This window comes from Bacillus rossius, chromosome 6 (genome assembly GCF_032445375.1).
Source record: "Bacillus rossius redtenbacheri isolate Brsri chromosome 6, Brsri_v3, whole genome shotgun sequence".
Classification (NCBI taxonomy): Eukaryota; Metazoa; Arthropoda; class Insecta; order Phasmatodea; family Bacillidae; genus Bacillus; species Bacillus rossius.
Genome location: NC_086334.1, coordinates 22,745,339 through 22,764,410, shown reverse-complemented (window position 1 = coordinate 22,764,410; position 19,072 = coordinate 22,745,339). Strand labels below are relative to the sequence as shown.

Sequence of the window (19,072 nt, the reverse complement as noted above, 5' to 3'; positions counted from 1 at the left end):
CAGAGCCCAATTTGTAACTTAAGCATGGCATACACAGCACTTTGAGTTGAAATGCAGTAGTAAATGTTTGATATTTAGTTAGTTACTAATAAATGTTTGTCAACATTCTGATTAAAAATACAGTGGATGCCAGAGTACCATTTACAACCAAACACAATGTTTGGCTGTTCAAAAAATTACCATACAGCATTACGTACGTAGTTGATTCTACACTAAAACAATAATCAACAGCGACTTAGTTGTCATTTGCTTTTTTTTTTTTTTTTTTTAGAGAGAGAATGTTAAGTTTAGCAGTGCGGTACAACTGGTACCATGAGACCTGACATCTGTTAGCTTCCGGACAAACTAAAATATAGTTTTCGCTGGTCTCAAATGTAAGAGAGCGTTAATGTCATATTCAAACGTATCAGCCTATGAATGCATTCATTCATCAAGCCCGGCACATGACCAAAGGGGACACATGATAGCATTTCGTGATGAAGTCGTTGTTGAAGGTAAGGATGCATTAACGCGGTGGTCTTGTTTGAAAAGCTAGCGTGGTTGAAAAGTTTTCACCTCAGTATTTTGAAATCATAGAAAAAATGTATTTGTGGCTATTGATAGATGGATTTTTTTTCTCTCGCATTATTTGTCATCGGAAACATGCATTTTCATTAGATGAATAAACCAAAAGGTTCCTTAAAATTTAAACTATTGTATATATATTCATAGACTTAGATACATCCATAAATTGCGTGAGGGTTATTTCGGATCGCTGGCGGCGCTTTGTAAAACCCGCGCTCCTGCCCGGCCTTGCATTGGTTGAAATTGAAAGGTATGTCGAATTTATTTCATTTCCGGTATATAAATAAGACTGAACAAATATTAAGCTATACTTTTTTCAATGTAGTAGTGACTAAGAAAAAAAGAGAATTTTTTTTTTTTTTTTTTAATTGAGGGTGCATTCTAATGTGAAAACTTTGTAATTTGTGGTTTGACTGGTTTAAATTCGGATGCATTCGTCATTTTCTTTCTTCACTCTTACTGTGTTTTTTGACATGAGTTTTTGACAGGAATATGAGTGTCTTTAATCTCGGGTTGGGTGTCACTTTGGCTGAGGGTTCTACACGTGTAAAACTGAAGATAATATATCTTAGTAGAGCAGACTTTGCTTGTGGTCGTTACGTATGACTTACCCGGTTAACATTTGCAGCGTTAGTGGGGAGCGTCGAAATGAAGTCAATGAGAGCTGTAACTCCGAAAGTAATAGACCGATTTGCGTGATTTAAACTATAAGTTGCTCGTGAGTCAGCACTGAGTGGTGTTAGTTGTGTGTAATAACTATAACGTTACTAACTTTGATTTTGGAGCCATTAATCACAAAATGCGTAAGCGAAAAAATATTGGAGAAAAGAAAGAAAATTAATTGCTTCGTACGAGCAGAAGCAATTAAAAAAGGTAAGTATCGTAGGTATCGAATGAGGCAAAAAGTAGTTGAGAGCAATGAGCCATTGAGGCAAAACGAGCGCCCGAACGAGGCGCGAAATTTGCTCTCGAGCGAGCCTCAGACGTCTGCCTCGCGAGAAGCGACGGGGAATGCAGAGCATTGTTTCATAATGGACGTGGATATGCTTTCTGGTGATTCTGATGTTGATGTGGAGTCAGTTGAGCCAGTGGTTGTTAACGATGGACCGAGTTTTTCGCGGTTTTGTGTTGCAATTTTTCTGGCGAGGCCGCCAAACTCTCAAGAAAGATACCCGTGAGGCAAAGGAAGAAAGGCTGATAGATTTAGTCCGCAACAAAAAAAAAATTCTTACATGCCACTTTTCATAGTTTTGCAGACACTCTGAAATATTATTATTACCTACCATAAATTACTTAGCAGGGAAGAAAAATACAGTCTACAGTGTTGTAAATAAGGCTCCAATATTTCAACCATAAATTACTTAGCAAGGAAGAAAAATACTGTCTACAGTGTTGTAAATAAGGCTCCAGTATTTTCTTAAAATATAGTAGTAATAAGAAGAAAATGAAATGAGTAATGAAATGAGAACGAACTAGGCAAGATTGTGTGTGAGGCCGGGCGAGGCAGGGAGGCTGTGAACACCGCGCCGGCAGGGTGGTTGATTGCCGCCACGACAGGTGCTGGCGCGAGGGGCGTCTCCCCGGGCCACCTGCCGGCCGGCTCCTCATGCCACCGGAGTCACGCTGCAATCACAAAGCGCCAGACTCCCTGCGAAGGACGCGATGAGCAGGGCCGTCGATAAGGTATGGGAAATGAAGGACAGGGGGTGACTCCAGGATTCATTTGTTTGGTAGGCCCGGATTGTACCGACGCGCTGGGGCGTATGTACAGATTTGGGAGCCCGGACTCTACCTTGATGGGGAGGGATGTAAAAGAAAAAGGAGGGGGGGGGGGGGTTCGAAGAAATGTTTAAAGTCGAATGCAAAATGGTAAGTTTTTTGGCTTTCTGATGGTAAATTATTGTTCTCTAAAGTCTAATATGTGTAATATATTAATCATAAGAATTATAAATATATATATAATTATGTCAAAAAATACACTTTAATGTATTAATTATGTAGTTTTGTAATTTTGGAAATGTTGGGTATAACCGGCTCTAAGGCGCTACTGTTTCTCAGCGATGCAACTATTGTTTGCAGTTATCTTATTATCTTTCTGTCTCACTGTACGGGCGGCACATATCACATTACAGCAGTTAGTGAATTATTACCTAGCACGTTAAATGATGTGATTTAACCACTGGGTGACAAATGCAGTAATATCTCGTAGGGAAAACTTCGACATACATAATCATTACTTGTCTGAAATTGTATTAGACCAATGTCATAAAAGCGTATGTGACATACTGACATACAAATAAAATTTAATCGTATAATGGTGTTTAAATTAATGTCTTAAGCACAAAAAATGCACGGCATCTAGGATGAACACGAAAAAAAAAGTTTTTCATTACTGTAAGAGAAAATAGAATTGACGTATATAACCATATATATGTATATATATTAACATATATCTTCCCTTCCGCTTTTCCTACGTGCGGTGGTAAATTTTTCCCTTAGTAGTATAGGATAGTATTTTCTGGCACAGGCTTCCAGGCTGTGGTGCTGTGTGTCCTTTCCGCCATCTTGGATTTTGACGTCACGGCGGCCATCTTGGTTGACCTTGACCTTGACCTTTGACCTTGACCTTGAATTTGATCCTCAAAAATCGCCAAAAATGACCAAAATTGGGCAAAAATTGCCCAAAATTCCTCAAAAATCGCCAAAATTTCAATTTTTTTGAAAAAAATTTCCGCCAAAAAATCTCAAATAATTCCACAGTTCAAAAATTAGGATTTCGAAAATCCTCAAAAGTCGCTTTGCCCTAGAAAAAAACGAAAACTCCTAAAAGCGGCTTAAAACTCCTAAGAGCTAGCCGCTTATAAGCCGCCGACCTTGAAAATAAGGATGTCATGGCAGCCATATTGGATGATGATGTCACCGTTGCAAATTTTGTTACGCCCGCCATCTTTAAATTTTTTATTTATTATCCGATTTTAATGAAATTTTTTTAAAATTTATAAAAAATTTTAAATAATATAAATTTAATAAAATATTTATAAAAAACATACTTTTTAGACACGGAGTTCGGAGTCCTCGGTTCGAACCCGAAGAGTGCAAAAAAAATTAAAAATGGCTACCGATCCTTCCCTCTCAGTGGACGCAGGCAGACTGACCCCCACCACTTATGTCAAAGTATACATATCTTCACCTAGTATGACGTCATGTCCGCCATCTTGAAATTTGGACGCCATCTTGAAAATCTTTATTTATTATCCGATTTTAATGAAAAAAACTCCAAAATTCATCAAAAAATTAACGTATTTGAATTCTGTTTGATTATATCGATGTACGTCCTTGGTTCGATTCCCGGCGAGAGTAAACGGTTGATCCTTCCTCCATGAAAGCTACCTAGACTGATCTACCACCTCCAGTACCAAGGTATATATCATCAACTGGTATGATATCATGTCCGCCATCTTGTATTCATCCGCTGGAGACCGTCATCTTGTTTTCATCTGCTAGAGTGTGCCGATACCATGTAGTATAATTTTATGTTCACCATACCTTTGTCCTCAACTGTTGACATTGAACTTTGACCTTGACCATGAACTTTGACCTTGACCTTGAAATTTGACCGTGACATTGAAATTTGACTTTGTCCTTGAAATTTGACTTTGTCCTTGTCGACCATCATGGATCCGACATTTTATGTTCAGTACATGCTACCAGGAGCTACCACCTGCCAGAGTACTCCATCTTGTGTGTGTACTTGTATTATGGAGTACATTTCCATCTGGTTAATTTTATTCTAACCCGCTACAGTGCAGTAATCATTTATTACCGAGGTGCCCCCGCCATCTTGAAATTCGACCGCCATCTTGAAATCATGTAATAATGTAGCTAGAAAAGCGGGAAAAAATCCAAAATTCATTAAATAAATCACTCATTAACTTACATATTGATTCGATCCGCTCCCGTCCTTGGTTCGATACCCGATCGATGCAATAATGTTTAATTTTATGAAAAAATAATAATTTCAATATACCATGTTCATCATTCTTAAAGAGACTTTAAAACCTCTACTAATATCATCCTATCAGACATCAAGACCACCATATTGGAAATTCATAATTGTAATGTTAGAGATTCGTGAAAAAGTTCAAAATTCATTAAATAAATTTGTAATCTATATACTGATTGATTAAATCGACTAAGGTCCTTGGTTCGATACCTGGCCGATACAAATCAACTTTAATTTTAAAAAAGTACCAGAAAAGTGTAAGGTTCGAGAAATAAAACACCTCAAAGTCTTTTACAAACATAATATTTATTACACAATTTCTATCCTACTACAGAATCACTTGCGAAAGCCAGCAATCTTATAAACATTTAGCCCTGCATAGACGTGCATCGACTACTTCTTAGCTCCAAATGGCTCCAAATGCTTCAAAAGGCTCCAAATGCTCCAACAGCTCCAAAAAAAGGCTCCAAATGCTCCAATAACCACCAAATGCTTAACACAGCTCCAAATGGCTCCAAATGCTCCAAACGGCCTCCAAATGCTTGACAGCCTCCAAATGCTTGACTGCTCCAAACGGCTCCAAATGCTCCAAATGTCTCCAAATTGCTTCCTATGCTCCAAACGGCTCCAAATGCTCCAAATTGCTCCAAATGTTCCAAACGGCTCCAAATGCTCCAAATGCTCCAAACAGCTCCAAATGCTCCAAACGGCTCCAAAAGCTCCAAATGTCTCCAAATGCTCCAAACGGCTCCAAATGTCTCCAAAAGGCTCCAAATGCTCCAAACGGCTCCAAATTGCTCCAAATGCTCCAAACGGCTCCAAATGCTCCAAATTGCTCCAAATGCTCCAAACGGCTCCAAATGCTCCAAACGGCTCCAAATGCTCCAAATGCTCCAAATGTCTCCAAAAGGCTCCAAATGCTTCAAAAGGCTCCAATTGCTCCAAACGGCCTCCAAATGCTCCAAATGGTTCCAAATGCTCCAAATGGCTCCAAATGCTCCAAATGGCTCCAACAGCTCCAAAAGGCTCCAAATGCTTCAAAAGGCTCCAATTGTTCCAAGAGCTCCATCTTCAATTGATTCCAACTGATTCCAATTACTTTTCTTATCGAACTTGGCATGGTTACTAACATGTCTTTATTAGTATACATTTTGACTGGCAGTGGTAACGTATTTTGCACCTTTAAGTTATAAGTTTTATTTAGAAATCAGATTTCGATAAATGGTAGATACCATTTGGAAAGAAAATATATTAATTTATCTTCAAGTTTATACACATACATTTAATTTAAGCCATTATTGTATGTAGCCAGCTTCCCTCAGTTCTTTGAGTATGAAGGATATTTCTTTAATGTTCGAATAGTTTCCTGCACAAAGCGATCCATGTAGTAGTCGTAGCCTGTCAACCAATATGTTAGGATCTTCCCATGAGGTATAATCAAACTCTTCTGCTGCGTTCATCATCCTTGCATGTTTATAATAAATATTATTATCTCTGGTGTCTATCGTTTTAACACCAACCTCAAGGTCACTTTCGTCATCGTGACAGTGATTATCACAAGCTTGATCAGGATAATTTATTTTATTACGTCGTTTCCATCGTTTTGGTCTTAGACCGCCATCACAGTCTTCGATCTTGTCTGCTTTAGGTGCTTCAGTACAGTACTCAGTCATGTCAGCCTTAGATGTGTCAGCACAGTCTTCGTTCACGCCAGCTTCTGATGTGTCACCACAGTCTTCAATCATGTCAGCACCACAAACTTGATCAGGATAATTTATTTTATTACGTCGTTTCCATCGTTTTGGTCTCAGACCGCCATCACAGTCTTCGATCTTACCTGCTTTAGGTGCTTCAGTACAGTACTCAATCATGTCAGCCTCAGATGTGTCACCACAATCTTCAATCATGCACGCTTCAGATGATTCATCATAGTCTTCGACCTTGTAAGCTTCAGATGGTTCTCCATCTTTCTCATTTTCATGGAGACGACTAGATATTGGAGTAAATATATTTTCATTTCTAATGTGGTTACAACTTCCTTCGTTTGTTTTAGATTTTAAATTATTATCTTGATCTAGATCAGTAATTTTAGCATTAGCTTTTTCGCCTTCGTTCCTCTTCCGCGATGTTGTAGCCCAGTCTTCGTTATCTTTATTCATCTTAATTGTACAGGTCTTGTAATGTCTATCCAAGTAATATCTTCTACCAAAGGATTTCTGACACTGACTGCAATGAAATGGTTTTTGACAAGGACCCAAATTACACTCGCTTCTCTCATGTCGTTTAGCATTCTTTCTCAAGGTAAACACCTTGCTACAGTATCTACAGTGATGACGTTTCGATACAGCGTCAGATCCTAAATCGGAATTCATATTAGTTACCGAGACTAATGCCAGATGCAAACTAAGAGTTTTAAATTAGATATATTACTTAAATAGAATTTTTTAATTATTTCATCAGCGAGAATTAATTTATCTCATTCAAAGGTACTTTTTGCAAGTAGTTCTGCTTTTCAACAACAGATGTCGCCACATGTTACTTGCAGGTAAATAATATTTAGTTCTTTTATGCGGGATGCGGGATGCTCACTAACGATCGAAATAGAACGATGGCTTCGCTAGACTCCAAGGAGAAGGAAGTTCGTCCATCCTGTTAGTGCTTCTTAGATTTCTCAGAAATTATTTGACTGAGTAATGATAATTTTTTTAATTTCCGCCTGATAAAAATATTACAAGTAATGATTGAGTAGCAGAAGTTCACTAATTATATGCAACCTTGAATAAAAAATGACATGCTTCATTAAGTAAAAACATCCTTCATGCAGAGATAAATTCCTCATCAGTAACCAGAAGCACTCGGAGAAAACCATCAGATGTATAGTCAGGAATAATCAGAAGCACCCAGTGAAAACCATCAAAATATTGTCAAGAATAATCAGGAGCACACGGAGAAATCCATCAAAATATTGTCAAGAATAATCAGGAGCACACGGAGAAATCCACCATAATACTGTCAAGAATAAACGGGAGCACACGGAGAAAACCACCATAATATTGACAAGAATAATCGGAAGCACACGGAGAAAACCGCCACAAGTTTTCTTTGATATCATAAAATTTCAGGAAAAAATAATAAAAAATAAATTAATAAAAAATTTAAAAAATAAAATAAACAGATTCTGCTAGCTTGTGAACTTCTCATTGTTGAGCAAAGATATAGTTCTAGTACAAGCCAGAATTTTATGTATTTTTTATTTTATTTTTTTAAATTTTTTATTAATTTATTTTTTATTATTTTTTCCTGAAATTTTATGATATCAAAGAAAACTTGTGGCGGTTTTCTCCGTGTGCTTCCGATTATTCTTGTCAATATTATGGTGGTTTTCTCCGTGTGCTCCCGTTTATTCTTGACAGTATTATGGTGGATTTCTCCGTGTGCTCCTGATTATTCTTGACAATATTTTGATGGATTTCTCCGTGTGCTCCTGATTATTCTTGACAATATTTTGATGGTTTTCACTGGGTGCTTCTGATTATTCCTGACTATACATCTGATGGTTTTCTCCGAGTGCTTCTGGTTACTGATGAGGAATTTATCTCTGCATGAAGGATGTTTTTACTTAATGAAGCATGTCATTTTTTATTCAAGGTTGCATATAATTAGTGAACTTCTGCTACTCAATCATTACTTGTAATATTTTTATCAGGCGGAAATTAAAAAAATTATCATTACTCAGTCAAATAATTTCTGAGAAATCTAAGAAGCACTAACAGGATGGACGAACTTCCTTCTCCTTGGAGTCTAGCGAAGCCATCGTTCTATTTCGATCGTTAGTGAGCATCCCGCATCCCGCATAAAAGAACTAAATATTATTTACCTGCAAGTAACATGTGGCGACATCTGTTGTTGAAAAGCAGAACTACTTGCAAAAAGTACCTTTGAATGAGATAAATTAATTCTCGCTGATGAAATAATTAAAAAATTCTATTTAAGTAATATATCTAATTTAAAACTCTTAGTTTGCATCTGGCATTAGTCTCGGTAACTAATATGAATTCCGATTTAGGATCTGACGCTGTATCGAAACGTCATCACTGTAGATACTGTAGCAAGGTGTTTACCTTGAGAAAGAATGCTAAACGACATGAGAGAAGCGAGTGTAATTTGGGTCCTTGTCAAAAACCATTTCATTGCAGTCAGTGTCAGAAATCCTTTGGTAGAAGATATTACTTGGATAGACATTACAAGACCTGTACAATTAAGATGAATAAAGATAACGAAGACTGGGCTACAACATCGCGGAAGAGGAACGAAGGCGAAAAAGCTAATGCTAAAATTACTGATCTAGATCAAGATAATAATTTAAAATCTAAAACAAACGAAGGAAGTTGTAACCACATTAGAAATGAAAATATATTTACTCCAATATCTAGTCGTCTCCATGAAAATGAGAAAGATGGAGAACCATCTGAAGCTTACAAGGTCGAAGACTATGATGAATCATCTGAAGCGTGCATGATTGAAGATTGTGGTGACACATCTGAGGCTGACATGATTGAGTACTGTACTGAAGCACCTAAAGCAGGTAAGATCGAAGACTGTGATGGCGGTCTGAGACCAAAACGATGGAAACGACGTAATAAAATAAATTATCCTGATCAAGTTTGTGGTGCTGACATGATTGAAGACTGTGGTGACACATCAGAAGCTGGCGTGAACGAAGACTGTGCTGACACATCTAAGGCTGACATGATTGAGTACTGTACTGAAGCACCTAAAGCAGACAAGATCGAAGACTGTGATGGCGGTCTAAGACCAAAACGATGGAAACGACGTAATAAAATAAATTATCCTGATCAAGCTTGTGATAATCACTGTCACGATGACGAAAGTGACCTTGAGGTTGGTGTTAAAACGATAGACACCAGAGATAATAATATTTATTATAAACATGCAAGGATGATGAACGCAGCAGAAGAGTTTGATTATACCTCATGGGAAGATCCTAACATATTGGTTGACAGGCTACGACTACTACATGGATCGCTTTGTGCAGGAAACTATTCGAACATTAAAGAAATATCCTTCATACTCAAAGAACTGAGGGAAGCTGGCTACATACAATAATGGCTTAAATTAAATGTGTATAAACTTGAAGATAAATTAATATATTTTCTTTCCAAATGGTATCTACCATTTATCGAAATCTGATTTCTAAATAAAACTTATAACTTAAAGGTGCAAAATACGTTACCACTGCCAGTCAAAATGTATACTAATAAAGACATGTTAGTAAACATGCCAAGTTCGATAAGAAAAGTAATTGGAATCAGTTGGAATCAATTGAAGATGGAACGCTTGGAACAATTGGAGCCTTTTGAAGCATTTGGAGCCTTTATGAGCTGTTGGAGCCATTTGGAGCATTTGGAGCCATTTGGAGCATTTGGAGCTGTCAAGCATTTGGAGGCCGTTTGGAGCAATTGGAGCCTTTTGAAGCATTTGGAGCCTTTTGGAGACATTTGGAGCATTTGGAGCCATTTGGAGCATTTGGAGCTGTTTGGAGCATTTGGAGCAATTTGGAGCATTTGGAGACATTTGGAGCCGTTTGGAGCATTTGGAGCCGTTTGGAGCATTTGGAGCCATTTGGAGCAATTGGAGCCTTTTGAAGCATTTGGAGCCTTTTGGAGACATTTGGAGCATTTGGAGCAATTTGGAGACATTAGGAGCATTTGGAGCTGTTTGGAGCATTTGGAGCCATTTGGAGCTGTCAAGCATTTGGAGGCCGTTTGGAGCATTTGGAGCCATTTGGAGCTGTGTTAAGCATTTGGTGGTTATTGGAGCATTTGGAGCCTTTTGAAGGCCGTTTGGAGCATTTGGAGCCATTTGGAGCTAAGAAGTAGTCGATGCACATCTATGCAGGGCTAAATGTTTATAAGATTGCTGGCTTTCGCAAGTGATTCTGTAGTAGGATAGAAATTGTGTAATAAATATTATGTTTGTAAAAGACTTTGAGGTGTTTTATTTCTCGAACCTTACACTTTTCTGGTACTTTTTTAAAATTAAAGTTGATTTGTATCGGCCAGGTATCGAACCAAGGACCTTAGTCGATTTAATCAATCAGTATATAGATTACAAATTTATTTAATGAATTTTGAACTTTTTCACGAATCTCTAACATTACAATTATGAATTTCCAATATGGTGGTCTTGATGTCTGATAGGATGATGTTAGTAGAGGTTTTAAAGTCTCTTTAAGAATGATGAACATGGTATATTGAAATTATTATTTTTTCATAAAATTAAACATTATTGCATCGATCGGGTATCGAACCAAGGACGGGAGCGGATCGAATCAATATGTAAGTTAATGAGTGATTTATTTAATGAATTTTGGATTTTTTCCCGCTTTTCTAGCTACATTATTACATGATTTCAAGATGGCGGTCGAATTTCAAGATGGCGGGGGCACCTCGGTAATAAATGATTACTGCACTGTAGCGGGTTAGAATAAAATTAACCAGATGGAAATGTACTCCATAATACAAGTACACACACAAGATGGAGTACTCTGGCAGGTGGTAGCTCCTGGTAGCATGTACTGAACATAAAATGTCGGATCCATGATGGTCGACAAGGACAAAGTCAAATTTCAAGGACAAAGTCAAATTTCAATGTCATGGTCAAATTTCAAGGTCAAGGTCAAATTTCAAGGTCAAGGTCAAAGTTCAAGGTCAAGGTCAAAGTTCAAGGTCAAATTTCAAGGTCAAGGTCAAAGTTCATAGTCAAGGTCAAAGTTCAATGTCAACAGTTGAGGACAAAGGTATGGTGAACATAAAATTATACTACATGGTATCGGCACACTCTAGCAGATGAAAACAAGATGACGGTCTCCAGCGGATGAATACAAGATGGCGGACATGATATCATACCAGTTGATGATATATACCTTGGTACTGGAGGTGGTAGATCAGTCTAGGTAGCTTTCATGGAGGAAGGATCAACCGTTTACTCTCGCCGGGAATCGAACCAAGGACGTACATCGATATAATCAAACAGAATTCAAATACGTTAATTTTTTGATGAATTTTGGAGTTTTTTTCATTAAAATCGGATAATAAATAAAGATTTTCAAGATGGCGTCCAAATTTCAAGATGGCGGACATGACGTCATACTAGGTGAAGATATGTATACTTTGACATAAGTGGTGGGGGTCAGTCTGCCTGCGTCCACTGAGAGGGAAGGATCGGTAGCCATTTTTAATTTTTTTTGCACTCTTCGGGTTCGAACCGAGGACTCCGAACTCCGTGTCTAAAAAGTATGTTTTTTATAAATATTTTATTAAATTTATATTATTTAAATTTTTTTATAAATTTTAAAAAAAATTTCATTAAAATCGGATAATAAATAAAAAATTTAAAGATGGCGGGCGTAACAAAATTTGCAACGGTGACATCATCATCCAATATGGCTGCCATGACATCCTTATTTTCAAGGTCGGCGGCTTATAAGCGGCTAGCTCTTAGGAGTTTTAAGCCGCTTTTAGGAGTTTTCGTTTTTTTCTAGGGCAAAGCGACTTTTGAGGATTTTCGAAATCCTAATTTTTGAACTGTGGAATTATTTGAGATTTTTTGGCGGAAATTTTTTTCAAAAAAATTGAAATTTTGGCGATTTTTGAGGAATTTTGGGCAATTTTTGCCCAATTTTGGTCATTTTTGGCGATTTTTGAGGATCAAATTCAAGGTCAAGGTCAAAGGTCAAGGTCAAGGTCAACCAAGATGGCCGCCGTGACGTCAAAATCCAAGATGGCGGAAAGGACACACAGCACCACAGCCTGGAAGCCTGTGCCAGAAAATACTATCCTATACTACTTCCCTTGCAAAATAGTTTTTTTTAAATGTGTTAAAAAAATTTAAATAACACTTTGGTTATTTGTACGTTTTTTTTCTACTCACAACAGAGCCGATTTTGTAACTAAAACAGTTACAGACCACTTTACCACAGCAGCAAGCTTCTTCGCAAGAAAAATATAATTTATTTATGTTAGTGAATTGACTGGAGCTGCCAATTTGTAAGGGGGAGGGAGGAGGGGTAGAGTTTCAAGATATACTTTTTTTTTTGCACGAGTTCACCCTGATAGTAGAACGAAATTACAAGTCTATTGCTAATATAATTAATTGGCAACCTTACAAGTTGCACAGTCCTACGCACATAGTAAGGTTTTGCTCCCGGGTCTTTTAGTTTCTCTCGATGGCATTGGCGATGAGACAGCAAAATATCGCATTGTATGTGAGTATGCGACTTTTAACCGCTTGCCAAGGGGGAGGGGGGAAGACTACATTATTTTTGCCCGTCACATCCGCACTGTCATCTATGTTTACAAGATGGTTTTAATGGACCTGTACATGGAGTACAAAAAAAGTTTTAATCTCAATTCAATATAATCTATTCAGGAAAAACAAGTGTGCGTGAACACATGAATCTTGTGAACAAAATATACGAATAATAATTGTTCCAAATGTATCGGTAAGAACCATTATTAGAAAACAAAATTCTGACGTTTATTTTAGTAGATTCATACCAAGCAACGCGATAAAAACAGAAAGAAAAAACCTTTCTAATCGGAAAGTATGTCGCGTGTGCGAATTTGGTCGCACTAGACGTCAAATAAGCGTCGAACGTGATTGGCTGAATGATTTTTTGATTTTTATTTTGCGCCGTGTTCATCGCGTCGCGCGGGATTTCATTTTGAGAGGGCAGGGAAGAGTTATGTGCAGTACTGAAGCTACTCCCATCTCTGTACATCTCTGTTCTTTGAGAAAGCAACACGGATGCATTCTCTACGTAGTGAAGTTTCAAGGCAATGTCTGCCCGAAATGCAGGCTCAGAATCGGCGGTCAGTGAGACTGCGTATTGGACCCCGTGTGAGCGGTCTGCAACCTGCAGGGCAGGCGCTTCGCGCACCGACGTACCGGTTTGAGCATCAGAAATGAGGAGGCTGTCCGTCCACCTGGTCTTTTTTCCCGCGGACTGAAGAAAGGCTGCAAGCTGGCACCAGATCAGCAGCCGCGCCGCGGTGACGCGCGAGGCGCTGAACTCACGCGCAAGGCACGGAGCCCAAGTTCCCGCGGGCAAGACAGGCCACAGCCACGACACTCGTACACTCTCAGCAAAATATTTATTTTCAATTTATACTAACCACCTAAGCAAGTTATGCCGAATCCACACATTTAGCTTGCATTAACTCTGCACTTATTCAACAATATAAATCAAAAAATAAATAAATAATAATAATCATATTTTGGGGGTGAAAATTAATGTTTACGCGCATTCACCCGATACTTATTTCCGCTTTCTCTAAAATGATTTACATTTTTTTTAAAAAGATTGTGTTTTTATACAGGCCCGGAAGGTTAAATTTTTTAAAAATCTTTAACAAACATAAAAAAACAACGTTAATTTTCCGTGAAATGGAAATGCCACCGTTTCACAACTGTGTGTAGTGCATTTTAATTTATCAATCACTACGGATTAAGTCAGAAAACCACGAAACATTCAAAACAACAAAAAAATATTGTTTTCAATAATGAGTGAATATACACGATGTTACTTCAATAAATACGTTTTATGGCCTTGTGCGACCTTGTATATACTATTATACAATTATGAGATTGCACTGTGGAAAATGCGTCATAGTTGAATGAGGTAGATTTTAAAGTGGTGTTGTATGCACTCAAATAAATGCCAATTTTCACATGTGATTATGCAAACGACATTGAGCTACATTTCTTCACGTATAAGGGGATGTCACTAGGATATGACAGATAATCAGCATGGATTTCACATGATATTATAAAGACAGAAAAAAAAACTTAAAGTGCACTCTAGATAACAAAACACAAAAATGCCAGTCAAGTGAATAAGTAGGTACAATTCAAATTTTTATAATTTTCCCAGGTAATGTGTCTGCTTCTGTAAGGAAATAATCGGAAACAACATTCCTCGTATTGTTTGCTCCAAGCCCGCCTCGTATAGCTGGTCCATGCTGTGGATTCAAACCCAGTGACAGTCATTGTGTCCTCAAAGCTGTGCCGATACCGGTAGCGGAAAAAGTTACGCAGCACAACACAAGCCCTGGCGATTTCAGTATGTACTAACATTTAAGGGGCCTGTAAAAATTTATCCACTCATCGCTGAAAATGCCAAAGGCGCAGTCAACATATCTTCGGGACTCTAGAGAGACGGTAGTTGAACATTGTTTGCTCAGATTGCTGCCGGAGTATGGTCGAAAGAGGTTCGTGTGGATATTCGCCTGTGCGGTTACAATGTGAGTTCGGAGAAACCCGGAGCACAGAAACTCTTTATGTCCGATTTCGTCCGTTCGGCATCGGACCGGAACGTGCGTACGAAGCCCTTAGAGGTAGATTCTCGTGGTAGCTACACCGTTAAAAATCACAGCATGTTTACGGAATTTCCAACTAAGAATTCACCTCAAACAAACGAATAGTTATTCGTAGAAACTGTATCTTCGTGGAAACTTCTCCAAGTTATGTTTTTTTTTTTGTTGCAAGCAAGGTAAAAATTCATGCGGAAGAAAAAATAAAGATTTTGCTGTAGACTCGAAAAGTTTTTTTGTAATGCTTTCTCAATAAGTATGATAGGGTTATTAGTGTTGATTCGTGTTCAAAGTGAGTGAAATCAACACCCTTAAACTTACAAAGATAGCGATAAAGTTTCGAAAATCCCTGCGTGATTCGTAACCAGCGTTCTTCGTAAAGTTAAAAAAAAAAAAGGGGGGGGGGGGAATTCTAACAGAGTATCCAAGATCAAACTGTCCTTTCAGAACCTGGCAATGTTTTTATGCAGACTAATATTGTGTTTGTTATCATAAATGTCTCTCATGGTTAACAATTTTTTTTTCTTATTTCATCGTATTCATAAGTTAGGTTTTTCAAATTACAATTTTTTTTTTCCGTTGAATGGCACTCAATCGTCACATAATAATAACTCCCGTGACACGTAAGGCAGGTTCCCTGTGGGGAGAGGGGAGTGGGGGGAGGGACGTGTCCCACGAGCGGCCCTGATGGTCTGCGAGACAGCGGCGTCGCGGGAATGTGGGGCTCCCACGACGCGCCGCGGCCATTGTTCTGCTCCGGGCCATTGTCCCGCGCGGGAACCCGGGAACCCGCCGGCTCGCGACCGCTTATTGTAACAAACCGGAGCGCGGGTATGTCGGGTCGTCAGTGCCTCGTCGGGCCACGGGATCTTCCAAATCACGGTACACACGTGCCAAAATAATGGTACGCAGGCACATAACAATGGTACTCTAACACAAAATAATCGTACACCGGCTCAGAACTGTAGTACGTTTGTCACAAATCTCATAATACTATTGAATATATTATTTCTTTAAAAAAAAATATATATATATATATTACCGATGTTAAAAAAAAACAATATGCAAAGAAATGAGCTAGTTATGTTATAAATTCATTTAAAATCACGAGAAAAAACACGGATTTTAGTATCGTAATAATTAGGGATACCATCCATTTAAGCATCGAAACTGAAATGTAATGGCGAAGGCAGATGTTTGACGAAAGTAAGAGCTGGATCAATAAACTTCTCAGGCTCTCGAGAAAATTGTTCCAATTGGCCTGTCTGTCTTGTGCTTTGCAGCCGCGCCGAGATAGAAGGAATGGTTTCCGATGGTACGGTTAAAAGTGCAGTCGCCATCTTCAGGACGGCGGTCGCTTTGCTGCCGCGCTGTTTCTTGAGACTTGACTTGGCCAAAACAATCAAGAGACAGATAGTTCAACATGTCTGAACTGGTAGTATAGTAACGGAGGTAAAATCAGCAGGTAATAACCGTGAAGCTAGACAAAAGGCTGGAGTATGTGAAACTCGTGGCTGAAGCAGGACGTTGTGGTTATGGTAGATGGAAAGATTAGCGCAGGCTAGGAAAGTTCGGGGAGTTGCGGTCAAACCGGTTTTGGGATCGCTGACTGGAAAAAAACAAAACGACATGTTAAGTTATAAAAATTCCTGCCATCCTTTGTCATTAAACTTTTATTTCTCTACGCGGGAAGCCGCGGCGTGGGCACGAGTGCTTTATGACTTAGACCTATCGCGTTAGAATCGCAACCGCTGGATCGATTGTTTTCGAAGCGAGGTATCGAACAACTGCTTTCTGACTCCATGATATCCGGGTTGGTCAACGTGAATTTCTCCAGGCGAAAACTAATATCTCCGTCGCTTTTATTTGGGCTCCTTAATTTATGTCGAACACAGTCGCTCTTTTTTTTTTCCTTCGTGAAAAGTCGTTAGCGCAAAAGATGAAAGGATTAGCGATGCTGGACAGTTGTGTTCGTAAGCACGGTTCGCCAACGATCGAGAAATAAGCAGAGAGGAAATTCGGACATCGCGCATAATTCATATACTGTTAGATAGTACCGTAAATTTGCGGACTTTTAAATGAAGGATATATCTCAAATAAACGAAAGGTTCTTTCTAGTTCCAGATAACTAGATGAACGTCGAAATTACGCCAAATTACAATTTTCAAACTCTGTGTTCTGTAGTAAACATGCATTTAAAAAAAGGTTTTGTTGATACTCAAAGAATTTTTTTGTGACTTCGTTCAAATTAAGGATATTCGGTACCCCCCCCCCCCCCCCCCCTAGAAATCCAAAAAAAACTATATCATGCCCACCAACAAATGAAAAATAATTTGAAAGCAAACTGCGGGCAAAGAGGTTCTGTCCCCCCGAAATGAAATTCTGCGTACTCTTTTGCCCGTACAGTTACGAAGGTTCCTGAATTAATATTGATCATATTTTCAATATGTGGTGTGGATTTCGTATTCCGAAGGACCATGCTCGAATCCTGGGCCGACTATCCTGATCTCTGTTTTCCGAAACTTGGCCCTGGAAAATGTTCGGACGGCTCCTTTCTATGGGCCGTGGCCGACTCCTTCAACAATATTCCTAAGGCCGGTATACAATGACACGGAAACGGAGACGGATCACGTAAGCGGAGACGGATCGCACGGAACAGAGTTTCTACGATAGCACGCAGACGGAGACGGACCGTTACGGATTAGCTCGGCAATTCTGAGTTCTTCCGTTTACGTGGTTCCGTGCGACCAACAGAAGCCGAGTACTTACTTGGCTGCGGTGGTAGCCATGTTTGTCAATGTTCTAAATACGTTAAAATTTATTTGAAGTACAAAAATATCTAGTGTTCTATTATTACTTTTTATTTTATTTTTTTTTATTTATGCAAATTCTGCCCCTTGCTATGATTTTAAAGCATAACATATATTTATTTTTAAATTAAATTAATATTTCGTAACCTTGAAATGAAATATCATTGGTTGCTATTTGTTACGTTTCCGTGCATTGCGGAAGCAGTAGATGCGATAGTGAACATTTTCCCGGGAGATCCGTCTCCGTGTACGTGATCCGTGTCTCCTTTTCCGGGCCGTCATTTGTATCATTCCGTGTTAGAGGTTGACGGCCTCGAAACCGTCGCTGATGTCGAGACCGATAGTCGAGTTGGAGGTAAAAGTGGTCGAAACCGTCGTTGATGTCGAGACCAGTCGAGTTGGAGGTCGGGGTGCTTTAAACCGTCGCGTCGTTGATGTTGAGACCGATAAGCGAGTTGGGGTCGTTACCACAACGCCGAAATACCACAACGCCGAACGTACAATAACGCCGAATACCATAACGCCGAATGCCAAATTGACCGCAACGCCGACAGCTACAAAAATGCTGTGTACCACAACGCCGAAATACAGTAACGCCGAAAAATTTTGCTGCCGGAAAGGGGGTGGGGGGCACAGGAGCAAAATGAAAAACAACTGAATAAATTTGTGTGCTAGCCTTACTTAACCTAACCTTTGTGGCAGTCCTGCAAGGACATTTTTCGGGGTTAATGTATTTCGGCGTTGTGGTACACAGCAGTTTTCTAGCTGTCGGCGTTGTGGTCAATTTGGCATTTCGGTGTTATGGTTTTCGGCGTTATTGTACGTTCGGCGTTGTGGTGTTTCGGCGTTGTGGTGCGTCCCCGTCGAGTTGGAGGCGGACGTGCTCGGAACCGCCACTGATGGTGTGACGGAGACAGTGGAGTCGACCTGGCATCGACACGGAGTTCCGCGCCTCGCGGGCGGAGGCGGCGGGCGTGGGAAGTACCGCTGGTCGGGGACCGGGCGACCTCGTGTCGCCGTCCGCGGCTCCTTTGAGGCGCCTTGGAGACCGTCTCTCAGCCATCGCTCCATTTCAGTTCCCCGTGCGCGCCTTACAAGCGAAACTTCACACTCGAACTTTAAAAAAAAAAAAAAGAACTTGAACGATAAAACTAAATATTCAATAATTCACTATTACGATGTAGCCGAACAATAAAGTACACAGTGGAGGTTCGCGTTTGCAACGAACATGGATACAGTTGACTGACTCAGGCCTTTTGTTGTTTTCCTACTTCCGCTATCCGCCATCGAGCGCTCCACTC

At 39.4% G+C, this 19,072-nt stretch overlaps 1 protein-coding gene across 2 annotated transcripts in view; it reads left to right on the top strand.

The window, feature by feature from the left end:
• The first annotated feature begins 370 nt into the window (after positions 1-370).
• The window catches only part of LOC134532848 (uncharacterized), a 79,727-nt gene continuing 61,025 nt past the window's right edge, over positions 371-19,072 (top strand). Inside the window, exon 1 of one of the 2 annotated variants that reach the window (XM_063369834.1) lies at positions 371-494. The gene's annotated coding sequence lies outside the window, so the exon portion shown is untranslated. The remainder of the gene's footprint in view (positions 495-19,072) is intronic. The other variant, XM_063369835.1, reaches the window with a different exon arrangement.